The following is a 17825-nucleotide window of genomic DNA, read 5'->3' as shown; positions in this document are numbered from 1 at the left end:
TTTCTTAGGAGTTGAATATGAGCATATCTTGAAGAGAGAATACACTAGCTGCTTCCAAATGAAATATGTATGATGGTGAGTGGTTCCATATCATATATTCAAAAGGTAGCCATCTGCTCCTTTAGGAGCTTTAGATATAGGCTTTATAAAACCTTTAACTTTTCCCGTGTTCAGAAACAAAGTTTTTCAAAATGTGCGATTCTTGAAAGTCAACTCTCAAATTTCATCCAAAAGGAAAAGGTTTGATGGTGGGCCGATAATCTATCAGGAGTATGCCCATTTGCCAGAAACCGCATTCAGAGCTTGTGAAATAGATATAAGACGATTTCAAGCTTTTGCACTCTAAGTTTCTTAGGAGTTGAATATGAGCATATCTTGAAGAGAGAATACACTAGCTGCTTCCAAATGAAATATGTATGATGGTGAGTGGTTCCATATCATATATTCAAAAGGTAGCCATCTGCTCCTTTAGGAGCTTTAGATATAGGCTTTATAAAACCTTTAACTTTTCCCGTGTTCAGAAACAAAGTTTTTCAAACTGTGCATTTCTTGAAAGTCAACACTCATCATCCAAAAGGAAAAGGTTTCATGGTGGGCCGATACTCTATCAGGGGTATGCCCATTTGCCAGAAACCGCATTCAGAGCTTGTGAAATACATATATGACGATTTCAAGCTTTGGCACTCTAAGTTTCTTAGGAGTTGAATATGAGCATATCTTGAAGAGAGAATACACTAGCTGCTTCCAAATGAAATATGTATGATGGTGAGTGGTTCCATATCATATATTCAAAAGTTAGCCATCTGCTCCTTTAGGAGCTTTCGATATAGGCTTTATAAAACCTTTAACTTTTCCCGTGTTCAGAAACAAAGTTTTTCAAACTGTGCGTTTCTTGAAAGTCAACACTCAAATTTCATCCAAAAGGAAAAGGTTTCATGGTGGGCCGATACTCTATCAGGAGTATGTCCATTTGCCAGAAACCGCATTCAGAGCTTGTGAAATACATATAAGGCGATTTCCAGCTTTGGCACTCTAAGTTTCTTAGGAGTTGAATATGAGCATATCTTGAAGAGAGAATACACTAGCTGCTTCCAAATGAAATATGTATGATGGTGAGTGGTTCCATATCATATATTCAAAAGGTAGCCATCTGCTCCTTTAGGACCTTTAGATATAGGCTTTATAAAACCTTTAACTTTTCGCGTGATCAGAAACAAAGTTTTTCAAACTGTGCGTTTCTTGAAAGTCAACACTCAAATTTCATCAAAAAGGAAAAGGTTTGATGGTGGGCCGATACTCTATCAGGGGTATGCCCATTTGCCAGAAACCGCATTCAGAGCTTGTGAAATAGATATAAGACGATTTCAAGCTTTGGCACTCTAAGTTTCTTAGGAGTTGAATATGAGCATATCTTGAAGAGAGAATACACTAGCTGCTTCCAAATGAAATATGTATGATGGTGAGTGGTTCCATATCATATATTCAAAAGGTAGCCATCTGCTCCTTTAGGAGCTTTAGATATAGGCTTTATAAAACCTTTAACTTTTCCCGTGTTCAGAAACAAAGTTTTTCAAAATGTGCGATTCCTGAAAGTCAACTCTCAAATTTCATCCAAAAGGAAAAGGTTTGATGGTGGGCCGATACTCTATCAGGAGTATGCCCATTTGCCAGAAACCGCATTCAGAGCTTGTGAAATAGATATAAGACGATTTCAAGCTTTTGCACTCTAAGTTTCTTAGGAGTTGAATATGAGCATATCTTGAAGAGAGAATACACTAGCTGCTTCCAAATGAAATATGTATGATGGTGAGTGGTTCCATATCATATATTCAAAAGGTAGCCATCTGCTCCTTTAGGAGCTTTAGATATAGGCTTTATAAAACCTTTAACTTTTCCCGTGTTCAGAAACAAAGTTTTTCAAACTGTGCGTTTCTTGAAAGTAAACACTCAAATTTCATCCAAAAGGAAAAGGTTTCATGGTGGGCCGATACTCTATCAGGGGTATGCCCATTTGCCAGAAACCGCATTCAGAGCTTGTGAAATACATACATGACGATTTCGAGCTTGTGGCACTCTAAGTTTCTTAGGAGTTGAAAATGAGCATATCTTCAAGAGAGAATACACTAGCTGCTTCCAAATTAAATATGTATGATGGTGAGTGGTTCCATATCATATATTCAAAAGGTAGCCATCTGCACCTTTAGCAGCTTTAGATATAGGCTTTATAAAACCTTTAACTTTTCCCGTGTTCAGAAACAAAGTTTTTCAAACTGTGCGTTTCTTGAAAGTCAACACTCAAATTTCATCCAAAAGGAAAAGGTTTGATGGTGGGCCGATACTCTATCAGGGGTATGCCCATTTGCCAGAAACCGCATTCAAAGCTTGTGAAATACATATATGACGATTTCAAGCTTTGGCACTCAAAGTTTCTTAGGAGTTGAATATGAGCATATCTTGAAGAGAGAATACACTAGCTGCTTCCAAATGAAATATGTATGATGGTGAGTGGTTCCATATCATATATTCAAAAGGTAGCCATCTGCTCCTTTAGGAGCTTTAGATATAGGCTTTATAAAACCTTTAACTTTTCCCGTGTTCAGAAACAAAGTTTTTCAAAATGTGCGATTCTTGAATGTCAACTCTCAAATTTCATCCAAAAGGAAAAGGTTTGATGGTGTGCCGATACTCTATCAGGGGTATGCCCATTTGCCAGAAACCGCATTCAGAGCTTGTAAAATAGATATAAGACGATTTCAAGCTTTTGCACTCTAAGTTTCTTAGGAGTTGAATATGAGCATATCTTGAAGAGAGAATACACTAGCTGCTTCCAAATGAAATATGTATGATGGTGAGTGGTTCCATATCATATATTCAAAAGGTAGCCATCTGCTCCTTTAGGAGCTTTAGATATAGGCTTTATAAAACCTTTAACATTTCCCGTGTTAGAAATAAAGTTTTTCAAACTGTGCGTTTCTTGAAAGTCAACACTCAAATTTCATCCAAAAGGAAAAGGTTTCATGGTGGGCCGATACTCTATCAGGAGTATGCCCATTCGCCAGAAACCGCATTCAGAGCTTGTGAAATACATATATGACGATTTCAAGCTTTGGCACTCTAAGTTTCTTAGGAGTTGAATATGAGCATATCTTGAAGAGAGAATACACTAGCTGCTTCCAAATGAAATATGTATGATGGTGAGTGGTTCCATATCATATATTCAAAAGTTAGCCATCTGCTCCTTTAGGAGCTTTAGATATAGGCTTTATAAAACCTTTAACTTTTCCCGTGTTCAGAAACAAAGTTTTTCAAACTGTGCGTTTCTTGAAAGTCAACACTCAAATTTCATCCAAAAGGAAAAGGTTTCATGGTGGGCCGATACTCTATCAGGAGTATGTCCATTTGCCAGAAACCGCATTCAGAGCTAGTGAAATACATATAAGGCGATTTCAAGCTTTGGCACTCTAAGTTTCTTAGGAGTTGAATATGAGCATATCTTGAAGAGAGAATACACTAGCTGCTTCCAAATGAAATATGTATGATGGTGAGTGGTTCCATATCATATATTCAAAAGGTAGCCATCTGCTCCTTTAGGAGCTTTAGATATAGGCTTTATAAAACCTTTAACTTTTCCCGTGTTCAGAAACAAAGTTTTTCAAACTGTGCGTTTCTTGAAAGTCAACACTCAAATTTCATCCAAAAGGAAAAGGTTTCATGGTGGGCCGATACTCTATCAGGAGTATGTCCATTTGCCAGAAACCGCATTCAGAGCTTGTGAAATACATATAAGGCGATTTCAAGCTTTGGCACTCTAAGTTTCTTAGGAGTTGAATATGAGCATATCTTGAAGAGAGAATACACTAGCTGCTTCCAAATGAAATATGTATGATGGTGAGTGGTTCCATATCATATATTCAAAAGGTAGCCATCTGCTCCTTTAGGAGCTTTAGATATAGGCTTTATAAAACCTTTAACTTTTCCCGTGTTCAGAAACAAAGTTTTTCAAACTGTGCGTTTCTTGAAAGTCAACACTCAAATTTCATCCAAAAGGAAAAGGTTTCATGGTGGGCCGATACTCTATCAGGAGTATGTCCATTTGCCAGAAACCGCATTCAGAGCTAGTGAAATACATATAAGGCGATTTCAAGCTTTGGCACTCTAAGTTTCTTAGGAGTTGAATATGAGCATATCTTGAAGAGAGAATACACTAGCTGCTTCCAAATGAAATATGTATGATGGTGAGTGGTTCCATATCATATATTCAAAAGGTAGCCATCTGCTCCTTTAGGAGCTTTAGATATAGGCTTTATAAAACCTTTAACTTTTCCCGTGTTCAGAAACAAAGTTTTTCAAACTGTGCGTTTCTTGAAAGTCAACACTCAAATTTCATCCAAAAGGAAAAGGTTTCATGGTGGGCCGATACTCTATCAGGAGTATGTCCATTTGCCAGAAACCGCATTCAGAGCTTGTGAAATACATATAAGGCGATTTCAAGCTTTGGCACTCTAAGTTTCTTAGGAGTTGAATATGAGCATATCTTGAAGAGAGAATACACTAGCTGCTTCCAAATGAAATATGTATGATGGTGAGTGGTTCCATATCATATATTCAAAAGGTAGCCATCTGCTCCTTTAAGAGCTTTAGATATAGGCTTTATAAAACCTTTAACTTTTCCCGTGTTCAGAAACAAAGTTTTTCAAAATGTGCGATTCTTGAAAGTCAACTCTCAAATTTCATCCAAAAGGAAAAGGTTTGATGGTGGGCCGATACTCTATCAGGAGTATGCCCATTTGCCAGAAACCGCATTCAGAGCTTGTGAAATACATACATGACGATTTCGAGCTTGTGGCACTCTAAGTTTCTTAGAAGTTGAAAATGAGCATATCTTCAAGAGAGAATACACTAGCTGCTTCCAAATAAAATATGTATGATGGTGAGTGGTTCCATATCACATATTCAAAAGGTAGCCATCTGCTCCTTTAGGAGCTTTAGATATAGGCTTTATAAAACCTTTAACTTTTCCCGTGTTCAGAAACAAAGTTTTTCAAACTGTGCGTTTCTTGAAAGTCAACACTCAAATTTCATCCAAAAGGAAAAGGTTTGATGGTGGGCCGATACTCCTATCAGGGGTATGCCCATTTGCCAGAAACCGCATTCAGAGCTTGTGAAATAGATATAAGACGATTTCAAGCTTTGGCACTCTAAGTTTCTTAGGAGTTGAATATGAGCATATCTTGAAGAGAGAATACACTAGCTGCTTCCAAATGAAATATGTATGATGGTGAGTGGTTCCATATCATATATTCAAATGGTAGCCATCTGCTCCTTTAGGAGCTTTAGATATAGGCTTTATAAAACCTTTAACTTTTCCCGTGTTGAGAAACAACGTTTTTCAAACTGTGCGTTTCTTGAAAGTCAACTCTCAAATTTCATCCAAAAGGAAAAGGTTTGATGGTGGGCCGATACTCTATCAGGAGTATGCCCATTTGCCAGAAACCGCATTCAGAGCTTGTGAAATAGATATAAGACGATTTCAAGCTTTTGCACTCTAAGTTTCTTAGGAGTTGAATATGAGCATATCTTGAAGAGAGAATACACTAGCTGCTTCCAAATGAAATATGTATGATGGTGAGTGGTTCCATATCATATATTCAAAAGGTAGCCATCTGCTCCTTTAGGAGCTTTAGATATAGGCTTTATAAAACCTTTAACTTTTCCCGTGTTCAGAAACAAAGTTTTTCAAACTGTGCGTTTCTTGAAAGTAAACACTCAAATTTCATCCAAAAGGAAAAGGTTTCATGGTGGGCCGATACTCTATCAGGGGTATGCCCATTTGCCAGAAACCGCATTCAGAGCTTGTGAAATACATACATGACGATTTCGAGCTTGTGGCACTCTAAGTTTCTTAGGAGTTGAAAATGAGCATATCTTCAAGAGAGAATACACTAGCTGCTTCCAAATAAAATATGTATGATGGTGAGTGGTTCCATATCATATATTCAAAAGGTAGCCATCTGCACCTTTAGCAGCTTTAGATATAGGCTTTATAAAAACTTTAACTTTTCCCGTGTTCAGAAACAAAGTTTTTCAAACTGTGCGTTTCTTGAAAGTCAACACTCAAATTTCATCCAAAAGGAAAAGGTTTCATGGTGGGCCGATACTCTATCAGGGGTATGCCCATTTGCCAGAAACCGCATTCAGAGCTTGTGAAATACATACATGACGATTTCGAGCTTGTGGCACTCTAAGTTTCTTAGGAGTTGAAAATGAGCATATCTTGAAGAGAGAATACACTAGCTGCTTCCAAATGAAATATGTATGATGGTGAGTGGTTCCATATCATATATTCAAAAGGTAGCCATCTGCTCCTTTAGGAGCTTTAGATATAGGCTTTATAAAACCTTTAACTTTTCCCGTGATCAGAAACAAAGTTTTTCAAACTGTGCGTTTCATGAAAGTCAACACTCAAATTTCATCCAAAAGGAAAAGGTTTCATGGTGGGCCGATACTCTATCAGGAGTATGTCAATTTGCCAGAAACCGCATTCAGAGCTTGTGAAATACATATAAGGCGATTTCAAGCTTTGGCACTCTAAGTTTCTTAGGAGTTGAATATGAGCATATCTTGAAGAGAGAATACACTAGCTGCTTCCAAATGAAATATGTATGATGGTGAGTGGTTCCATATCATATATTCAAAAGGTAGCCATCTGCTCCTTTAGGAGCTTTAGATATAGGCTTTATAAAACCTTTAACTTTTCCCGTGTTCAGAAACAAAGTTTTTCAAACTGTGCATTTCTTGAAAGTCAACACTCATCATCCAAAAGGAAAAGGTTTCATGGTGGGCCGATACTCTATCAGGGGTATGCCCATTTGCCAGAAACCGCATTCAGAGCTTGTGAAATAGATATAAGACGATTTCAAGCTTTTGCACTCTAAGTTTCTTAGGAGTTGAATATGAGCATATCTTGAAGAGAGAATACACTAGCTGCTTCCAAATGAAATATGTATGATGGTGAGTGGTTCCATATCACATATTCAAAAGGTAGCCATCTGCTCCTTTAGGAGCTTTAGATATAGGCTTTATAAAACCTTTAACTTTTCCCGTGTTCAGAAACAAAGTTTTTCAAACTGTGCGTTTCTTGAAAGTCAACACTCAAATTTCATCCAAAAGGAAAAGGTTTCATGGTGGGCCGATACTCTATCAGGAGTATGTCCATTTTCCAGAAACCGCATTCAGAGCTTGTGAAATACATATAAGGCGATTTCCAGCTTTGGCACTCTAAGTTTCTTAGGAGTTGAATATGAGCATATCTTGAAGAGAGAATACACTAGCTGCTTCCAAATGAAATATGTATGATGGTGAGTGGTTCCATATCATATATTCAAAAGGTAGCCATCTGCTCCTTTAGGAGCTTTAGATATAGGCTTTATAAAACCTTTAACTTTTCCCGTGATCAGAAACAAAGTTTTTCAAACTGTGCGTTTCTTGAAAGTCAACACTCAAATTTCATCCAAAAGGAAAAGGTTTGATGGTGGGCCGATACTCTATCAGGGGTATGCCCATTTGCCAGAAACCGCATTCAGAGCTTGTGAAATAGATATAAGACGATTTCAAGCTTTGGCACTCTAAGTTTCTTAGGAGTTGAATATGAGCATATCTTGAAGAGAGAATACACTAGCTGCTTCCAAATGAAATATGTATGATGGTGAGTGGTTCCATATCATATATTCAAAAGGTAGCCATCTGCTCCTTTAGGAGCTTTAGATATAGGCTTTATAAAACCTTTAACTTTTCCCGTGTTCAGAAACAAAGTTTTTCAAAATGTGCGATTCCTGAAAGTCAACTCTCAAATTTCATCCAAAAGGAAAAGGTTTGATGGTGGGCCGATACTCTATCAGGAGTATGCCCATTTGCCAGAAACCGCATTCAGAGCTTGTGAAATAGATATAAGACGATTTCAAGCTTTTGCACTCTAAGTTTCTTAGGAGTTGAATATGAGCATATCTTGAAGAGAGAATACACTAGCTGCTTCCAAATGAAATATGTATGATGGTGAGTGGTTCCATATCATATATTCAAAAGGTAGCCATCTGCTCCTTTAGGAGCTTTAGATATAGGCTTTATAAAACCTTTAACTTTTCCCGTGTTCAGAAACAAAGTTTTTCAAACTGTGCGTTTCTTGAAAGTAAACACTCAAATTTCATCCAAAAGGAAAAGGTTTCATGGTGGGCCGATACTCTATCAGGGGTATGCCCATTTGCCAGAAACCGCATTCAGAGCTTGTGAAATACATACATGACGATTTCGAGCTTGTGGCACTCTAAGTTTCTTAGGAGTTGAAAATGAGCATATCTTCAAGAGAGAATACACTAGCTGCTTCCAAATTAAATATGTATGATGGTGAGTGGTTCCATATCATATATTCAAAAGGTAGCCATCTGCACCTTTAGCAGCTTTAGATATAGGCTTTATAAAACCTTTAACTTTTCCCGTGTTCAGAAACAAAGTTTTTCAAACTGTGCGTTTCTTGAAAGTCAACACTCAAATTTCATCCAAAAGGAAAAGGTTTGATGGTGGGCCGATACTCTATCAGGGGTATGCCCATTTGCCAGAAACCGCATTCAGAGCTTGTGAAATACATATATGACGATTTCAAGCTTTGGCACTCTAAGTTTCTTAGGAGTTGAATATGAGCATATCTTGAAGAGAGAATACACTAGCTGCTTCCAAATGAAATATGTATGATGGTGAGTGGTTCCATATCATATATTCAAAAGGTAGCCATCTGCTCCTTTAGGAGCTTTAGATATAGGCTTTATAAAACCTTTAACTTTTCCCGTGTTCAGAAACAAAGTTTTTCAAAATGTGCGATTCTTGAATGTCAACTCTCAAATTTCATCCAAAAGGAAAAGGTTTGATGGTGGGCCGATACTCTATCAGGAGTATGCCCATTTGCCAGAAACCGCATTCAGAGCTTGTGAAATAGATATAAGACGATTTCAAGCTTTTGCACTCTAAGTTTCTTAGGAGTTGAATATGAGCATATCTTGAAGAGAGAATACACTAGCTGCTTCCAAATGAAATATGTATGATGGTGAGTGGTTCCATATCATATATTCAAAAGGTAGCCATCTGCTCCTTTAGGAGCTTTAGATATAGGCTTTATAAAACCTTTAACTTTTCCCGTGTTCAGAAACAAAGTTTTTCAAAATGTGCGATTCTTGAAAGTCAACTCTCAAATTTCATCCAAAAGGAAAAGGTTTGATGGTGGGCCGATAATCTATCAGGAGTATGCCCATTTGCCAGAAACCGCATTCAGAGCTTGTGAAATAGATATAAGACGATTTCAAGCTTTTGCACTCTAAGTTTCTTAGGAGTTGAATATGAGCATATCTTGAAGAGAGAATACACTAGCTGCTTCCAAATGAAATATGTATGATGGTGAGTGGTTCCATATCATATATTCAAAAGGTAGCCATCTGCACCTTTAGCAGCTTTAGATATAGGCTTTATAAAACCTTTAACTTTTCCCGTGTTCAGAAACAAAGTTTTTCAAACTGTGCGTTTCTTGAAAGTAAACACTCAAATTTCATCCAAAAGGAAAAGGTTTCATGGTGGGCCGATACTCTATCAGGGGTATGCCCATTTGCCAGAAACCGCATTCAGAGCTTGTGAAATACATACATGACGATTTCGAGCTTGTGGCACTCTAAGTTTCTTAGGAGTTGAAAATGAGCATATCTTGAAGAGAGAATACACTAGCTGCTTCCAAATAAAATATGTATGATGGTGAGTGGTTCCATATCATATATTCAAAAGGTAGCCATCTGCTCCTTTAGCAGCTTTAGATATAGGCTTTATAAAACCTTTAACTTTTCCCGTGTTCAGAAACAAAGTTTTTCAAACTGTGCGTTTCTTGAAAGTCAACACTCAAATTTCAACCAAAAGGAAAAGGTTTCATGGTGGGCCGATACTCTATCAGGGGTATGCCCATTTGCCAGAAACCGCAATCAGAGCTTGTGAAATACATACATGACGATTTCGAGCTTGTGGCACTCTAAGTTTCTTAGAAGTTGAAAATGAGCATATCTTCAAGAGAGAATACACTAGCTGCTTCCAAATAAAATATGTATGATGGTGAGTGGTTCCATATCACATATTCAAAAGGTAGCCATCTGCTCCTTTAGGAGCTTTAGATATAGGCTTTATAAAACCTTTAACTTTTCCCGTGTTCAGAAACAAAGTTTTTCAAAATGTGCGATTCTTGAAAGTCAACTCTCAAATTTCATCCAAAAGGAAAAGGTTTGATGGTGGGCCGATAATCTATCAGGAGTATGCCCATTTGCCAGAAACCGCATTCAGAGCTTGTGAAATAGATATAAGACGATTTCAAGCTTTTGCACTCTAAGTTTCTTAGGAGTTGAATATGAGCATATCTTGAAGAGAGAATACACTAGCTGCTTCCAAATGAAATATGTATGATGGTGAGTGGTTCCATATCATATATTCAAAAGGTAGCCATCTGCTCCTTTAGGAGCTTTAGATATAGGCTTTATAAAACCTTTAACTTTTCCCGTGTTCAGAAACAAAGTTTTTCAAACTGTGCATTTCTTGAAAGTCAACACTCATCATCCAAAAGGAAAAGGTTTCATGGTGGGCCGATACTCTATCAGGGTTATGCCCATTTGCCAGAAACCGCATTCAGAGCTTGTGAAATACATATATGACGATTTCAAGCTTTGGCACTCTAAGTTTCTTAGGAGTTGAATATGAGCATATCTTGAAGAGAGAATACACTAGCTGCTTCCAAATGAAATATGTATGATGGTGAGTGGTTCCATATCATATATTCAAAAGTTAGCCATCTGCTCCTTTAGGAGCTTTAGATATAGGCTTTATAAAACCTTTAACTTTTCCCGTGTTCAGAAACAAAGTTTTTCAAACTGTGCGTTTCTTGAAAGTCAACACTCAAATTTCATCCAAAAGGAAAAGGTTTCATGGTGGGCCGATACTCTATCAGGAGTATGTCCATTTGCCAGAAACCGCATTCAGAGCTTGTGAAATACATATAAGGCGATTTCCAGCTTTGGCACTCTAAGTTTCTTAGGAGTTGAATATGAGCATATCTTGAAGAGAGAATACACTAGCTGCTTCCAAATGAAATATGTATGATGGTGAGTGGTTCCATATCATATATTCAAAAGGTAGCCATCTGCTCCTTTAGGAGCTTTAGATATAGGCTTTATAAAACCTTTAACTTTTCCCGTGATCAGAAACAAAGTTTTTCAAACTGTGCGTTTCTTGAAAGTCAACACTCAAATTTCATCCAAAAGGAAAAGGTTTGATGGTGGGCCGATACTCTATCAGGGGTATGCCCATTTGCCAGAAACCGCATTCAGAGCTTGTGAAATAGATATAAGACGATTTCAAGCTTTGGCACTCTAAGTTTCTTAGGAGTTGAATATGAGCATATCTTGAAGAGAGAATACACTAGCTGCTTCCAAATGAAATATGTATGATGGTGAGTGGTTCCATATCATATATTCAAAAGGTAGCCATCTGCTCCTTTAGGAGCTTTAGATATAGGCTTTATAAAACCTTTAACTTTTCCCGTGTTCAGAAACAAAGTTTTTCAAACTGTGCGTTTCTTGAAAGTCAACACTCAAATTTCAACCAAAAGGAAAAGGTTTCATGGTGGGCCGATACTCTATCAGGGGTATGCCCATTTGCCAGAAACCGCATTCAGAGCTTGTGAAATACATACATGACGATTTCGAGCTTGTGGCACTCTAAGTTTCTTAGAAGTTGAAAATGAGCATATCTTCAAGAGAGAATACACTAGCTGCTTCCAAATAAAATATGTATGATGGTGAGTGGTTCCATATCACATATTCAAAAGGTAGCCATCTGCTCCTTTAGGAGCTTTAGATATAGGCTTTATAAAACCTTTAACTTTTCCCGTGTTCAGAAACAAAGTTTTTCAAAATGTGCGATTCTTGAAAGTCAACTCTCAAATTTCATCCAAAAGGAAAAGGTTTGATGGTGGGCCGATAATCTATCAGGAGTATGCCCATTTGCCAGAAACCGCATTCAGAGCTTGTGAAATAGATATAAGACGATTTCAAGCTTTTGCACTCTAAGTTTCTTAGGAGTTGAATATGAGCATATCTTGAAGAGAGAATACACTAGCTGCTTCCAAATGAAATATGTATGATGGTGAGTGGTTCCATATCATATATTCAAAAGGTAGCCATCTGCTCCTTTAGGAGCTTTAGATATAGGCTTTATAAAACCTTTAACTTTTCCCGTGTTCAGAAACAAAGTTTTTCAAACTGTGCATTTCTTGAAAGTCAACACTCATCATCCAAAAGGAAAAGGTTTCATGGTGGGCCGATACTCTATCAGGGTTATGCCCATTTGCCAGAAACCGCATTCAGAGCTTGTGAAATACATATATGACGATTTCAAGCTTTGGCACTCTAAGTTTCTTAGGAGTTGAATATGAGCATATCTTGAAGAGAGAATACACTAGCTGCTTCCAAATGAAATATGTATGATGGTGAGTGGTTCCATATCATATATTCAAAAGTTAGCCATCTGCTCCTTTAGGAGCTTTAGATATAGGCTTTATAAAACCTTTAACTTTTCCCGTGTTCAGAAACAAAGTTTTTCAAACTGTGCGTTTCTTGAAAGTCAACACTCAAATTTCATCCAAAAGGAAAAGGTTTCATGGTGGGCCGATACTCTATCAGGAGTATGTCCATTTGCCAGAAACCGCATTCAGAGCTTGTGAAATACATATAAGGCGATTTCCAGCTTTGGCACTCTAAGTTTCTTAGGAGTTGAATATGAGCATATCTTGAAGAGAGAATACACTAGCTGCTTCCAAATGAAATATGTATGATGGTGAGTGGTTCCATATCATATATTCAAAAGGTAGCCATCTGCTCCTTTAGGAGCTTTAGATATAGGCTTTATAAAACCTTTAACTTTTCCCGTGATCAGAAACAAAGTTTTTCAAACTGTGCGTTTCTTGAAAGTCAACACTCAAATTTCATCCAAAAGGAAAAGGTTTGATGGTGGGCCGATACTCTATCAGGGGTATGCCCATTTGCCAGAAACCGCATTCAGAGCTTGTGAAATAGATATAAGACGATTTCAAGCTTTGGCACTCTAAGTTTCTTAGGAGTTGAATATGAGCATATCTTGAAGAGAGAATACACTAGCTGCTTCCAAATGAAATATGTATGATGGTGAGTGGTTCCATATCATATATTCAAAAGGTAGCCATCTGCTCCTTTAGGAGCTTTAGATATAGGCTTTATAAAACCTTTAACTTTTCCCGTGTTCAGAAACAAAGTTTTTCAAAATGTGCGATTCCTGAAAGTCAACTCTCAAATTTCATCCAAAAGGAAAAGGTTTGATGGTGGGCCGATACTCTATCAGGAGTATGCCCATTTGCCAGAAACCGCATTCAGAGCTTGTGAAATAGATATAAGACGATTTCAAGCTTATGCACTCTAAGTTTCTTAGGAGTTGAATATGAGCATATCTTGAAGAGAGAATACACTAGCTGCTTCCAAATGAAATATGTATGATGGTGAGTGGTTCCATATCATATATTCAAAAGGTAGCCATCTGCTCCTTTAGGAGCTTTAGATATAGGCTTTATAAAACCTTTAACTTTTCCCGTGTTCAGAAACAAAGTTTTTCAAACTGTGCGTTTCTTGAAAGTAAACACTCAAATTTCATCCAAAAGGAAAAGGTTTCATGGTGGGCCGATACTCTATCAGGGGTATGCCCATTTGCCAGAAACCGCATTCAGAGCTTGTGAAATACATACATGACGATTTCGAGCTTGTGGCACTCTAAGTTTCTTAGGAGTTGAAAATGAGCATATCTTCAAGAGAGAATACACTAGCTGCTTCCAAATTAAATATGTATGATGGTGAGTGGTTCCATATCATATATTCAAAAGGTAGCCATCTGCACCTTTAGCAGCTTTAGATATAGGCTTTATAAAACCTTTAACTTTTCCCTTGTTCAGAAACAAAGTTTTTCAAACTGTGCGTTTCTTGAAAGTCAACACTCAAATTTCATCCAAAAGGAAAAGGTTTGATGGTGGGCCGATACTCTATCAGGGGTATGCCCATTTGCCAGAAACCGCATTCAGAGCTTGTGAAATACATATATGACGATTTCAAGCTTTGGCACTCTAAGTTTCTTAGGAGTTGAATATGAGCATATCTTGAAGAGAGAATACACTAGCTGCTTCCAAATGAAATATGTATGATGGTGAGTGGTTCCATATCATATATTCAAAAGGTAGCCATCTGCTCCTTTAGGAGCTTTAGATATAGGCTTTATAAAACCTTTAACTTTTCCCGTGTTCAGAAACAAAGTTTTTCAAAATGTGCGATTCTTGAATGTCAACTCTCAAATTTCATCCAAAAGGAAAAGGTTTGATGGTGGGCCGATACTCTATCAGGAGTATGCCCATTTGCCAGAAACCGCATTCAGAGCTTGTGAAATAGATATAAGACGATTTCAAGCTTTTGCACTCTAAGTTTCTTAGGAGTTGAATATGAGCATATCTTGAAGAGAGAATACACTAGCTGCTTCCAAATGAAATATGTATGATGGTGAGTGGTTCCATATCATATATTCAAAAGGTAGCCATCTGCACCTTTAGCAGCTTTAGATATAGGCTTTATAAAACCTTTAACTTTTCCCGTGTTCAGAAACAAAGTTTTTCAAACTGTGCGTTTCTTGAAAGTCAACACTCAAATTTCATCCAAAAGGAAAAGGTTTCATGGTGGGCCGATACTCTATCAGGAGTATGTCCATTTGCCAGAAACCGCATTCAGAGCTTGTGAAATACATATAAGGCGATTTCCAGCTTTGGCACTCTAAGTTTCTTAGGAGTTGAATATGAGCATATCTTGAAGAGAGAATACACTAGCTGCTTCCAAATGAAATATGTATGATGGTGAGTGGTTCCATATCATATATTCAAAAGGTAGCCATCTGCTCCTTTAGGAGCTTTAGATATAGGCTTTATAAAACCTTTAACTTTTCCCGTGTTCAGAAACAAAGTTTTTCAAACTGTGCGTTTCTTGAAAGTAAACACTCAAATTTCATCCAAAAGGAAAAGGTTTCATGGTGGGCCGATACTCTATCAGGGGTATGCCCATTTGCCAGAAACCGCATTCAGAGCTTGTGAAATACATACATGACGATTTCGAGCTTGTGGCACTCTAAGTTTCTTAGGAGTTGAAAATGAGCATATCTTGAAGAGAGAATACACTAGCTGCTTCCAAATAAAATATGTATGATGGTGAGTGGTTCCATATCATATATTCAAAAGGTAGCCATCTGCTCCTTTAGCAGCTTTAGATATAGGCTTTATAAAACCTTTAACTTTTCCCGTGTTCAGAAACAAAGTTTTTCAAACTGTGCGTTTCTTGAAAGTCAACACTCAAATTTCAACCAAAAGGAAAAGGTTTCATGGTGGGCCGATACTCTATCAGGGGTATGCCCATTTGCCAGAAACCGCATTCAGAGCTTGTGAAATACATACATGACGATTTCGAGCTTGTGGCACTCTAAGTTTCTTAGAAGTTGAAAATGAGCATATCTTCAAGAGAGAATACACTAGCTGCTTCCAAATAAAATATGTATGATGGTGAGTGGTTCCATATCACATATTCAAAAGGTAGCCATCTGCTCCTTTAGGAGCTTTAGATATAGGCTTTATAAAACCTTTAACTTTTCCTGTGTTCAGAAACAAAGTTTTTCAAACTGTGCGTTTCTTGAAAGTCAACACTCAAATTTCATCCAAAAGGACAAAGTTTCATGGTGGGCCGATACTCTATCAGGAGTATGCCCATTTGCGAGAAACCGCATTCAGAGCTATTGAAATACATATATGACGATTTCAAGCTTTGGCACTCTAAGTTTCTTAGGAGTTGAATATGAGCATATCTTGAAGAGAGAATACACTAGCTGCTTCCAAATGAAATATGTATGATGGTGAGTGGTTCCATATCATATATTCAAAAGGTAGCCATCTGCTCCTTTAGGAGCTTTAGATATAGGCTTTATAAAACCTTTAACTTTTCCCGTGTTCAGAAACAAAGTTTTTCAAACTGTGCGTTTCTTGAAAGTAAACACTCAAATTTCATCCAAAAGGAAAAGGTTTCATGGTGGGCCGATACTCTATCAGGGGTATGCCCATTTGCCAGAAACCGCATTCAGAGCTTGTGAAATACATACATGACGATTTCGAGCTTGTGGCACTCTAAGTTTCTTAGGAGTTGAAAATGAGCATATCTTCAAGAGAGAATACACTAGCTGCTTCCAAATTAAATATGTATGATGGTGAGTGGTTCCATATCATATATTCAAAAGGTAGCCATCTGCACCTTTAGCAGCTTTAGATATAGGCTTTATAAAACCTTTAACTTTTCCCGTGTTCAGAAACAAAGTTTTTCAAACTGTGCGTTTCTTGAAAGTCAACACTCAAATTTCATCCAAAAGGAAAAGGTTTGATGGTGGGCCGATACTCTATCAGGGGTATGCCCATTTGCCAGAAACCGCATTCAGAGCTTGTGAAATACATATATGACGATTTCAAGCTTTGGCACTCTAAGTTTCTTAGGAGTTGAATATGAGCATATCTTGAAGAGAGAATACACTAGCTGCTTCCAAATGAAATATGTATGATGGTGAGTGGTTCCATATCATATATTCAAAAGGTAGCCATCTGCTCCTTTAGGAGCTTTAGATATAGGCTTTATAAAACCTTTAACTTTTCCCGTGTTCAGAAACAAAGTTTTTCAAAATGTGCGATTCTTGAATGTCAACTCTCAAATTTCATCCAAAAGGAAAAGGTTTGATGGTGGGCCGATACTCTATCAGGAGTATGCCCATTTGCCAGAAACCGCATTCAGAGCTTGTGAAATAGATATAAGACGATTTCAAGCTTTTGCACTCTAAGTTTCTTAGGAGTTGAATATGAGCATATCTTGAAGAGAGAATACACTAGCTGCTTCCAAATGAAATATGTATGATGGTGAGTGGTTCCATATCATATATTCAAAAGGTAGCCATCTGCTCCTTTAGGAGCTTTAGATATAGGCTTTATAAAACCTTTAACTTTTCCCGTGTTCAGAAACAAAGTTTTTCAAAATGTGCGATTCTTGAAAGTCAACTCTCAAATTTCATCCAAAAGGAAAAGGTTTGATGGTGGGCCGATAATCTATCAGGAGTATGCCCATTTGCCAGAAACCGCATTCAGAGCTTGTGAAATAGATATAAGACGATTTCAAGCTTTTGCACTCTAAGTTTCTTAGGAGTTGAATATGAGCATATCTTGAAGAGAGAATACACTAGCTGCTTCCAAATGAAATATGTATGATGGTGAGTGGTTCCATATCATATATTCAAAAGGTAGCCATCTGCACCTTTAGCAGCTTTAGATATAGGCTTTATAAAACCTTTAACTTTTCCCGTGTTCAGAAACAAAGTTTTTCAAACTGTGCGTTTCTTGAAAGTCAACACTCAAATTTCATCCAAAAGGAAAAGGTTTCATGGTGGGCCGATACTCTATCAGGGGTATGCCCATTTGCCAGAAACCGCATTCAGAGCTTGTGAAATACATACATGACGATTTCAAGCTTTTGCACTCTAAGTTTCTTAGGAGTTGAATATGAGCATATCTTGAAGAGAGAATACACTAGCTGCTTCCAAATGAAATATGTATGATGGTGAGTGGTTCCATATCATATATTCAAAAGGTAGCCATCTGCTCCTTTAGGAGCTTT

This window comes from Conger conger, chromosome 18 (assembly GCF_963514075.1).
Source record: "Conger conger chromosome 18, fConCon1.1, whole genome shotgun sequence".
In the NCBI taxonomy this organism is placed as follows: Eukaryota; Metazoa; Chordata; class Actinopteri; order Anguilliformes; family Congridae; genus Conger; species Conger conger.
The sequence above is the reverse complement of the archived record's forward strand: the minus strand, read 5'-3'. Positions refer to the sequence as shown.